We start from the raw sequence: 12,754 nt of genomic DNA on the forward strand, positions 1-12,754 counted from the left end.
AGTATATGCCGGGTCAGTTAAAGTATTATAGATAGACCAAATGTATATAAATGATAATATATATATATATATATATATATATATATATATACATATACACACACACACACATATATATATATAACAGCAGTGTAGACCCCTGGGCATAGCAATGTTTTGGTTCCCCTACCGATCCTCCAGCGGTAGGGGTGGGGGAAGCTTTGATGTCCCGTGGGTGGTAGGGGATATTAAATCAACCGCTCAGCATGTAGGGCCTGGATCAGTAATTTCCACTAATTACCCCTTTACTGTACAGATGGTGGGAGATGGGGTGGGAGAAGGGGGCATTGGGCTGAATGAAGGGGCCCTGATACATAACTTCCAGGGTGGTAGAGGATGTTTAATATGCAGAGGAGGGGTGTATAGTGGAGTGGGCTTATTATTTATAATTTTCTGGTGGGAGGACAGCTTGCTTGACTGCAGATATCTCCAGTTCCCAGAAATAGATTTCTTAGATTTTAATGGAATTAAAAACTAGAGAATCCCACCTAACCAGGGCCGTCTTTTCAAATGGGCTTAATGGGCACTTGCCCAGGGGCCCCAGGTGTATAAGGGCCCTATGCTGATAGCTGAGGATCCCCTTTTTCCAGGGATACCAGAATTTTGAAAATCGGCACTGGGAAACTGGAGATATCCAACTTCAAAGCAGCAGTCCACATCCAACCTGTTAATTGCTATTCCCAGTCATATTTATCAGGTTCTCTCTGACCTTGAGATTTTCTCAGCATATATTCCAAAAACCGGGACTCTCCCCTTTCTGTCGACACTAGCGGCTTGTCTCTATCATGCCCAGAACCAGAGATATCAGCCTTCCAGCAGCCGGTCCCTGCTCCAGCTCCAAACATCTAGTGTACAGTTTTATATTTTTGTCAATGGATTGCTCTGGCTCCTGATCTCTGATCCCCAAGTTCCCAGCACCTCCTGAAAGTTGGGACTCTAGGTTTTTATACTATTAAAGGTTAAGAAATCTATTAACAGATAATGGCGATATCTGCAGTCAAACAAGCAGCCCTTCCACCGGAAAATGAAGAATATTAAGCCAACTCCAGTATCCAACCCTCCCCTGCGTATAAAACACTTCCTACCTCCCTGGAATTTATTTACAAGGGACCCTTCATTCAGCTCGGTGCCCCCTTCCACACATTAGTGTTCTCCCTCCCACCACCTGTGCAGTAAAGGAGTAATTAGCAGAAGTTACTGCTCCAGGTCCTACACGTTGAATGGAAGATAGAGAACCCACTGCCACCCATGGGACATCAAAGCTGCTGCTGATAGCACCCTTCACCCCGAGGAGGGGAGAATGGGTAAGGGCCCCAGTGCATTGCTTTGCCCAGGGGCCCACACTGCTGTTAAGACAGCCCTGCACCTAACCTGGTATTAGGGACTAGGGGATCAGAGTTGAGGAAACAGAGCAATCTGCCAACGAGTATATAAAACTACATTCCAGGTGTGTGGAGCTGGAGCAGTAACCAGCTGCTGGAAGGCTAATATCTCTGGTTCTGGGAACAGTAGAGACAAGCTGCTAGTGTCAATCAAAGGGGGAGAGTCCCAGCTTTTGGAATATACCCTCAGAAAAACTCTGTCAGACAGAACCTGAAATATCTTACTGGGAAAAGCAATTAACAGGCTTGGATGAGGACCCCTGGAATTTGCAAATCGATCTGCGAATGCATGGTGATTTATGATGCATTTGCAATATGGCAGTGGGCGTTTATTCTTGCTTTCCGGGCAGTGGCTTTTTGCTTACAGTCAACTGTGTTTTTCCAGATTATCTATCCATGCTAAGCAGGGCTTAAAGTGGACCTGGAGAGGTGGTGGAACTGATTTCCCTCTTCCAACTAATTACCTCCCTCCATTAGGCAGAGCCCCAGTGGTGCAAGTAGAAAAAAGGACTAAGTGGTACTGTGCTGCGTGCCGAAAATGGGCGTGGTTTGGAGGCGTGTTCAGGGTGTGTTCATATGACATGAGGGGGATTGGCTACATGACAAAACTTAAGAACACAATGAAATTTTTGCTTGGGCTTGTGCATTGCCCCCTGCACACAAAATGTATGAGCCAGATAAACTACAAACAGGGATATTGCGCACCAAAGGCGCGTGGGCAAAATTTACACAGTTACGCGTCACACAACCAATACATATTACCCATGCCATAATACCCATTACACATTATGCCCCACACCATAATGCCCATTGTGCTGCTGCCACACAACTGATGCCCATTACTAATATGCCCCCACAGTGCCACACATATGCCCCTACAGTGCCAGATATGCCCCCACAGTGCCAGATATCATATGCCCCCACAGTGCCACACATATATGCCCCCACCATGCTCTAAAAGCTGCAAACACATGGCATAACCCCCCCCCCCCTCCACCTACTTACCCCCTTATGCCAAGTGTAACCCTATTATAGTTAATGTGACATGTATATAACTGTATATATACACAGGGGGAGAAGGCTGAGTTACATCTGTCTGTGACTCCGCTGTGTCTGTCCCTGCCTGCAGCTTTGCTATAAAAGACCCCGCTGTGCAGGGGCTGGCTGGCATCTTTCAGCCTAGGGGGCAAACTCAAGCAAGCGGTCCCTAGCTTTTCTACCAGCACATTTTAACATGGTTTGGTTTTAAAGGTGGTGGAGAAAGGGAGCAGTGGGAGAGACCGCAGGGGAGATGCGGAACAGTGTGTGAGGCCGCAGGATAGAGGGGGAACAGTGTGAGGGGCCACAGGGGAGATGGAGAACAGTGTGAGGGGCCACAAGGGAGAGGGGGTACAGTGTGAGGGGCCACAGGGTAGAGAAGGGAACAGTGTGAGGGGCCATAGGGGATACACAGCCCCAACCCCATATTACACCCAGAACATGATACACATCTCCTCTCCCCCCTATCACATCCATTACTCACCCACTTGGTGTAATCCTGTGCAGTGAAGATCAGGGAGTCACCCAGGCAGGCAGTGTGGTGGGGGGAGGTAGTGTATGCACAGTAGGCAGAATAGCTGCAGCAGCCAGGAAGAGCAGGCCAGGCCTGGACTGATACACGCAGCCCATTGTGGTGGGCGCCGGCAGGGCCAGCTTCAGGGAAAGCGCCGGCTGTCAAGCTGCACTAGTACCAACTATATTCCCCTGATGCTGAGACTGCCTCCGCTCACACAGCCTCCCAGCGCACAGCAGGCCAGCGGCAGCAACCTTCTCATGCCCGTCACTGCCGCTGTGTCTGTCTCTGCCTGCAGCCTTTCTATAGAAACAGCCAGGCAGAGCGTTGTAAACCCGGCTGTCTTTCATGCCTTTCGCGGCTATTTTAAATGACGCGCCGGGCTCGGCTCACGGCCCGGCAGCCGCAGCTCTAATTGGCTCACAAGTTACAAGCTGCCTGATTGGCTGCCAGGCAGTGAGCCGGGTCCGGCGTTTAATTTTAAATAGCCTCGCCGTGCTGAGGAGTCGCGTCGGGAGGGAATAGACAAGCAAGACAGCCGGGTTTACATCGCTCTGCTTGGCTGTCTCTTAGGCAAAGCTCTTTAACCCCTGAGTGCCACTCACTAGCAGAGTGACAGCACTCTGAAGGGACTCCGAAGGGAATCAGCTGTGGCGGGGCGGCGGAGGCCACGCCCCCGCCACTTACATATGCGCGCATGCGCATTACACAGTCCGGGGGGTGTTTGTTATGGTGGTATGGGATACCGGCACTATATGTTTTACCGGTACGCCGTACCACCCCGTACCACCATACTTACACCCCTGGGGCCAGTGGTAGAGTTTTTGGCACCCCCCTGCAATCTATAATGCTTTTCTGTTAGAATTACTGTGCAGGTCCAAGGTGGAGAAAAAAACTAGTTCCACCTCCCCATTATACTGTAGGTGCTGGAACTCCGTTCCCCCTCACTTTAACTCCTGATGCTAAGTACTTTCCTTGTTGCAAATAAAAACATTAACATTTTCTCATAGTGAAAGATTGTTAAAATGGATTAAAGTGTATTGCGATGTACTAAAAAGCAGGCATTCTGGCAAGGAAAGGGTTAAATCAGATGACATAAAAAGTGACCATCTTTTATTCATTTTTATCCCCTAAAAGGAGGTGGCTACATGCATCGGCCAGCTCACAATTAAACATAGCTCTGCCTTTCTTAAGTTAATTGCATTCCTGAGACACTGAGTCAAGTGTCTTAGACACAACTTGGAAAAGGTTTGTATATAAAAATGTAGAGAGAATTTAATGTCATAACAGTGAAAAAGAGATTTTTTTTCCCATCAAAGGTAGCAAGCCACATTGCCACAGCATGTTTTAAAGCAGTGATTTTCAACCGGTGTGCCGCGGCACACTAGTGTGCCGCGGCCAGCTGACAGGTGTGCCGCCATGCCTCAGGTCACGGCGACACACCAGCGGAGTTTCACTTTGACAGGGGGGACGGGCAGGCGGCTCGGCATCATCCGCCCCCCCTGTCAGTGTGCGTCCATGTGCGCACTGCCCGCCCGCTTACGGCTCCCCCGCTGTGCACTGTCCGGGACTCGAGAGACATGCTGTGCAGCTATGCAATAATCATATATCCCGCTGGACCACTAGCCAATGGGCGCTTGCGGTCCAGCAGCCAATCAACTGGTGGCTGCTGGACCGCGAGCGCCCATTGGCTAGTGGTCCAGCAGCGGGAGATATGAATATTACATATCAGCACAGCACGTCTCTCTCCCGTACATAGCGGGGGAGCCGTGAGCGGCACACTGGACGCACACTGACAGGGGGGAGGGGTCGTCGGCGTGTAAGCACAGGCAGGAGGGGGGTTTGCACACAGACGCACACTGGGAGGAGGAGGTGGGGGGGAGTGAGGTGAGCGGGCCGGCTAACCATCGGCTGGCTAACTTAGTATATGGTGTACTCCCACCCACTCTCCCACCCTCCTGCACTCACCCAGCCACCCTTCCACCCCACTGCAGATACCCTCCCAGCCACCCTTCCACCCCACTGCAGATACCCTCCCAGCACTGCAGATACCCACCCAGCCACCCTCCCACCCCACTGCAGATACCCACCCAGCCACCCTCCCACCCCACTGCAGATACCCACCCAGCCACCCTCCCACCCCACTGCAGATACCCACCCAGCCACCCTCCCACCCCACTGCAGATACCCACCCAGCCACCCTCCCACCCCACTGCAGATACCCACCCAGCCACCCTCCCACCCCACTGCAGATACCCACCCAGCCACCCTCCCACCCCACTGCAGATACCCACCCAGCCACCCTCCCACCCCACTGCAGATACCCACCCAGCCACCCTCCCACCCCACTGCAGATACCCTCCCAGCCACCCTCCCACCCCACTGCAGATACCCTCCCAGCCACCCTCCCACCCCACTGCAGATACCCTCCCACCCTACTGCTCCCACCCTCCCTCCCTCCCTGCTGCACACTACTGGCGGTGCATTGAATTGCAAATAGCGGACGGGAGCCAGGAGTGGGCAACTGCACAGTTCTGTCCCCCTTGGCAACGAGCAAATTCAGTCCACCTTGGCATCGAGCATGAAGCCCCTGGCATTGAGCATGTAGGTAAGTGGCACTTATGTGTCAAATGTGTATGGTGTGTTATATAGTATGTCATGGGCATTGCGGTGTGTTATATAGTATGTCATGGGCATTGCGGAGTGTTATATAGTATGTCATGGGCATTGCGGAGTGTTACATAGTATGTCATGGGCATCATGTGTGGGCTTATGTGTAATCGGAATTACAAAGTTCACTAAAATGTGCAATGGGCATTACGGTGTGTGGCATAACATGTAATGGCCATTATGGCATGTGGTATACGGGTGTGCGGTGTGTTGGCATTATGTTAAAAATTTGGCGCGCGCCTTCGGCGCGCACTGTCCATGTTATCCCTCGTTTGCAAGAAATTTGTTGAGTCCTGGCATAATGTGTAATGGCCATTGCGGTATATGGCATAGCTTGTAATTGGCATCACGATGTGTGGCATAACTTGTAATGGCCATTAATGTGTGTGATATAACATGTAACTGGCATTATGGTATGCAAAATATCTGGAATATCTGATTAAAAAATGGGTACTCTTTACTTAGAAGGGCGCCCATCTCGGGCATCTCGGGGATTGAATGCACTAAAAAATCGGGTGCGATCAACCGACGAGATGCCCGAGATTTCCCATAGGGAACAATGTTAAATGTCTCAATTGACCCGATTTTCCTGTTCAATGCCTCAATTGACCCAATTTTTCCATAGGAAACAATGTTAAATGGGCCACAGAGGCCAAATAGGCACCCTGAAGTGAATAATGGCCACCCGAATTGTTAACGCCACCCCACGATCAACGTCAACCCGAAGCGTGGCGAGCGCAGCGAGCCCGCGAGGGGCGGCGGTACGCGTCCTACGACCTTTTCATACCCCCACTATCCACGTCGGCGTGGAGTTGAGAATAGAAAGTGTGGCGAGCGCAGCGAGCCACCGAGCCCGAAGCGTGGCGAGCGCAGCGAGCCCCGCGAGGGGACGCGGATACCTTCACAGGTATCCGCGTCCCCTCGCGGGCTTCACAGCTGTCCGCGTACCCTCGCGGGGCTCGCTGCGCTCGCCACGCTTCGGGCTCGGTGGCTCGCTGCGCTCGCCACACTTTCTATTCTCAACTCCACGCCGACGTGGATAGTGGGGGTATGAAAAGGTCGTAGGACGCGTACCGCCGCCCCTCGCGGGCTCGCTGCGCTCGCCACGCATCGGGTTGACGTTGATCGTGGGGTGGCGTTAACAATTCGGGTGGCCATTATACACTTCAGGGTGCCTATTTGGCCTCTGTGGCCCATTTAACATTGTTTCCTATGGAAAAATCGGGTCAATTGAGGCATTGAACAGGAAAATTGGGTCAATTGAGACATTTAACATTGTTCCCTATGGGAAATCTCGGGCATCTCGTCGGTTGATCGCACCCGATTTTTTAGTGCATTCAATCCCCGAGATGCCCGAGATTTTTTACTAACGATCCCCACGATCAAAATCGTGGGCGCCCTTCTAAGTAAAGAGTACCAAAAAATGTTGGTGTGCCTTGGCAATTTTGAAGTCTTGTCTGGTGTGCCGCGACCTGAAAAAGGTTGAAAATCACTGTTTTAAAGGCATACTTGCCTACCTGACCCTCTCCATGCGGGAGAAAATGCTCTGTTCCTGGACTTCCCCGGTAATGTATGATTGCCAGCACCTGTGGTGAAACACCTTTACCTAGCTCCCCACAGGTGATGGCAATCCTACATTACCAGGGAAGTCCAGGAACAGAGCATTTTCTCCCGCATGGAGAGGGTCAGGTAGGCAAGTATGTTTAAAGGGGAACAGCAGTATTCCTAATCATGATTAGACCAAAACCATTCCTTTATGCCAATTTTAACACCTTGAGACCACCAAAGTTATTGAGTTATTCTATGCAGACAATTGGTCGCAATATACCCCCTAGCCTGGCCTAGCCTACTGCACTGTAATGTCAGAATTAAAGCCTACTGCTACTTGGGTATGCGTTGTTAGGTTGACAGTGTCTGTGGTAAATAATAAAAAGGTGGTCCTATCCTGGGGGCGCATAGAAATAATTTGTGGCTTTTTGGGGGCTGGTTTCTAAAACTGCCATCCTGTCTACCATTCCAGTGCCACTCCTAGATGTGCCACGTGTTTGTGCCGCCCACTTGTGTCGCTTAGCTTAGTCATCCAGCTAGGTTGATGCAAACTTTTGGCCTAAAAACCATATCGTGAGGTGTTCAGAATAGGCTGCAAATTAGTGGAAATTAATGTTATTGAGGTTAATAGTACTGTAGGAAAAAAAAAATATAGATACAAAACCATTACCGAAAAGGGTGGTTTTGGTAAAATCAATCCAGATCCAAAACCTGAAGGGAGAGCTACATCCTAAACCAAAACACGAAAAGTGCCCAGTGCACATCTCTAGTGTCATTTCACATACGATCTATAGTAAGATCTGCAACTCCCAGCATACTGGTCATTAGCAGCATCTTCAGATCATATGTGCAGCAACATAGGATCACAGCATTGACCTCATGATTTTTGGGACTGCGCATTGTACCTAAGCACCTCACGATGTGAACTAAATCACACACAATGCATCGCACAACCTGTCAAAATTGTGCTTTGTGCCTGTAATCGTTCTGATGTATTGCCATCTGTAGTAAGCACATAAAATATCCAAGCACATAAAATATCCAAGAGTCATCAAGAAATAGCAGCAAATGTTAAATGTAGTGCAAGCAATAAATTGCACATGTAGCATGCTACCACTTTAAGTCAATTTCCTCTTGGGAACAAAGATTCTTTTTTTTTTTCCCCCAAAGCTACAGCACAGAATGCTCTTAAATCCCACAGGAGCTTATAAATTAATTACCGATAATTCTAACTGGAAATAATACAGACACAGAAAAAAAGAAAATACAGATGGAATCATTATATGGGGGGGGGGGGGGAGCCCCCTTGGAACTATAATACAGGTAAATTAAAAGATAAATGCTTTTTTGGGGGGCACTCTTATCAAGGAGAGGGAAAAAGAACATAAAATATAAAATGTATTGTTATCTAAAACTAAGATCCTTATCCCCATCTAAGATCCTTATGAGTCTTATATCTAAAAAAGACTAAACAAATATTAATCAGAAGTACCTGAATAATCATTTTAGTAATATATATCTTGCATAACTGAAAAATCAAGTGGAATTCGGTGAATATATACATCTCCGGTGTAGTAATCTCTAAAAGTTGAGTTAATCCCTTCCCATGGATCAGATCAGATGGAGTCGGAATCCCGGCGGTCGAAATACTGACGCCGGAATCCCAACCGCCGAAATCCCGACAATTTCTCACTCTATGGGTGTCCTTGTCCCTTGTAGGGATTTCAGCAGTCGGGATTCCGGCGTTGGTATTTTGACCGCCGGGATTCCAACTGCCGGGATTTAGTACTGAATCCGATCAGATATGTATCAGAGCAATGAAAAACATGTATTGTATATACAGTAGGCAAAATTTATCATATGAGGGCTCACGAGAAAAAAATATATAGAATTGAGGATAATATCACAGTTTTGATATCTACTTCTCCCGTGTGTTCCAGTCAGCAGTAAACTCTGGGAGTAAGAGTTCCTACTAGGTGTGATTCCTTAATGATGATATAGTAGATGTAGACAAGAACCTATTGTTGGTAGACCCTAGCAATTCCCTCTTATGACATAGGTCAGTGCAGCTGGAAATGTGTCAGGATTCCAATGAGAATCCTGGTGAAATTCAAGATGACAGTGTATAATTGGGTCTAACAGTTTAGACATCTACTGCCCATGTATGTGCCTCTTGGTAGGGAATGGTAGGGGTGAGAGTGTCTTCTAAAATGTGAGTGTTCCAACAGAAAAAAAGGTCCAAGATTTACTGTTGTTAGGGTCCAGAAGTCTACTGCGGTGATAAAATCAGTGCAGAGAACGGCAGATGGGCCCCCAATGAGAGTCTTGATATATGGTGAGATAAAGGAATGGGTTAAAGGTGTATACATGGCAAATAGCAATGTGATGTCGCAAAAGGTATGAATCTTTTTTCAAAATAATTCCATTCACAAGGTTTTTAACCTATTACCGGTACACAGTTTTTTGGGAACAGAGGAAAAAGAAACAAATTGATGTCAATTCAAATGGAGAATAACTCATGAAAAGCGTTTGTAAAAAATAGTGTAGCATAGAGATCCTGTACTTGTGTATGACAAAGTGATTGCTTCGGATCCAGAGGAAATCCTTCAATGGAAGGGACTGGGTGGTCCAGGTGTGCACTACCTGGAGGCACAGTCAACAGACAGTTCTTTCACCTACAGAGGCTTGTTCATTGTCCCCTAGGAACTAATAGGCAACTCCTGAGAAGCATCGAGATAATAGCTTGGCAGCCAATAAGAAGCAATCTGTTGCGCTGCTCAACCAATCAAAGACAATCCAATTTGCACCGCTATCAGTGATTGAGTAGTGCTCTTGATTGGCTCAATGTGGATGATATTTATTTATTTCCATTTATTTAATACGGTACTTGTGTAGTTTCACAGCGCCAGTATGTCTGAGTCCCCTTGCGGGGCTCGCTTCGCTCGCACATGCTGCGGGCTCGGTGGCTCGCTATGCTCGCCATGCTATTTAAAATCAACTCCATGCCAACATGGATAGTGGGGGTATGAACTATCAATGTTGGCATGGAGTTAAGTTACTTTTTTAAACATAGTTTGTGGCGAGAAATTACACAAGTACCTTTAACCCCTTCCCGACATTTGACGTATATATACGTCATGGCCGGGATGTACTTCCCGACACATGACGTATATATACGTCATGACTTTAAACTGTCCCCGCGTCTATAGACCCTGACAGCAGACATGTCCCTGCATGCCCAGGGGGGGTGGCGATGCCTCCCCCCCGTCGGCGATCGCTGTGATTGGCTGTTCAATGTGAACAGCCAGTCGCAGCGTTTTCCTGTGTTACCGGCGAATCAGACGCTCGGTAACACAGGTGTCAAGCACCGCCGGGTGTGAGGGGGCATGAGGGGGTCACCGTTGATGACCACACCTCACCCCACCTCACCCCACCTGCCCCCAAGGCTGTGATTGGTCCGTCGGACCGACGGACCAATCACAGCCAAGGTGCGTCATTTAAACTAACGGTGACTGCGCTGCAGACGCCATTCCGGTCTGGAATTGTGTGCAGATTGGTCACCGGCCACTCTGTCGTGCTATACATACCTGAACCTTGCCTGATACTTACCTGATCACCGCTGATCACCGCTGGTAGCGTGCTGTCAGCAGCTGGATGCTTCCTGGATCTTGTGACTTCCTGTGTCCTGCTGCTGCAGTGTCATAGAGTCACAGATCGTGAGAGATAGTGACAGATAGTGACAGAGAGTGACAGAGAGTGATAGAGAGTGATAGAGAGTGCTATATTTTGTGTCTGCTGCACCCCTTTTGTGCTGATCAGTATATCTGTGCAACTTTTTGGTTTTTTTTTTTATATATATACCTGTCAGTTGCACCAAAGGTTGTGCTGCCTGTGCAACTGACTGCTGCCCCCCCTGCTGCCCCCCCTTTTGTGCTGATCATCAATTAACTGATCAGCAACTTTTTGGGGGTCCAGGGGTTTATTTTTTATATATACCCTGTCAGGTTGCACCCACAGTTGGGTGCCTGCTGCCCCTCACTGCTAATCAGTGTTGCATCACTGCATCACTGATCTGCAGTTTTTTTTTTTTGGAGAGTGCAGTGGGGTTTTGTCTTTACACCCACGTTGCTTTTGTGGGTGTCCTGTGGCCGCTGATCAGTGACGTACATCACTGAACAGCATTTTTGGCACAGGGTTGATATCATTTTTTTTCTGCAGTTTTTTTAAATTGTTTTTTTTTTTTTGGAGAGTGCTGTGGTTTATTACACCCACGTTGCTTTTGTGGGTGTCCTGTGGCCGCTGATCAGTGACGTACATCACTGAACAGCATTTTTGGCACAGGGTTGATATAATTTTTTTTCTGCAGTTTTTTTAAATTGTTTTTTTTTTTTGGAGAGTGCTGTGGTTTATTACACTCACGTTGCTTTTGTGGGTGTCCTGTGGCCGCTGATCAGTGACGTACATCACTGAACAGCATTTTTGGCACAGGGTTGATATAATTTTTTTTCTGCAGTTTTTTTAAATTGTTTTTTTTTTTGGAGAGTGCTGTGGTTTATTTTTTTTTTAAATTGTTTTTACACCCACGTTGCTTTTGTGGGTGTCCTGTTGCCTTTGAGCGCTGTTCAGTGACGGACGTTACTGACCAACATCTGTGCTCAATTTTTGGCGCAGGACCTTTTTTTTTTTTTTAACCCCTTCAATTTTTTTTTTTTTATTGGGATCAAATTCCTGTATAAAGTATTTTTTTTTCTGCACTACATACACACTACACACTACATACCCCCCGTGTTGAAATAAAGCTTGTACCCCCCCAACACTATACACGTGTTGAAACATTACACTTACAGAAACACAAAAATAAAAATGGCATCCCAAATGTCATCCCAAATGTCATCCCAGTCATCCAGAAGAATGTATTCAGCGGAGGAGGCATATGCCATGCTTGCCTCTGACTCTGACACAGCCAGTGATGCAAGCGGGGAATTTGAAGGATTCGTCTTAAGCTCCTCTTCCTCCTCTAGTGATGAGGGACCCCCTCAAAGACGCCCCCGTAGAGCAGCTGAGACCCCCCCCCAAATGATTGATCCCGTATGGACCCCACCACCAGACAATTTTGAGCCCCAGGTTCCTGAGTTTTTGGTCATCCGAGGAATCCAATTTGATTCAACAGGTCTCAGAGAAATTGACTTTTTCAAATTATTTTTCTCTGATGATTTTATAAATTTAATGGTGGACCAAAGTAATTTATATGCCCAGCAGTTTATTGCTCAAAACCCCACGTCATCATTTGCTAGGTGGACCCCTGTAGATGCAGTAGAGATGATGACGTTTTGGGGTCTGGTGTTACATATGGGCATAGTAAAAAAGCCAGAAATTAGGCAATATTGGAGTACAGATGTTCTGTACAGCACCGTATGGCCGTATTTACCGTATGGCCATGACTCGGACTCGTTTTGAGACAATCCTTAAATTTTTACATTACACCGATAATGCACAGTGCCCACCCAGAGATGATCCCACCTTTGACCGGCTATTCAAAGTCAGGCCGGTCATTGATCATTTC

This window comes from Crinia signifera, chromosome 2 (assembly GCF_055691185.1).
Source record: "Crinia signifera chromosome 2, ASM5569118v1, whole genome shotgun sequence".
NCBI lineage: Eukaryota > Metazoa > Chordata > Amphibia > Anura > Myobatrachidae > Crinia > Crinia signifera.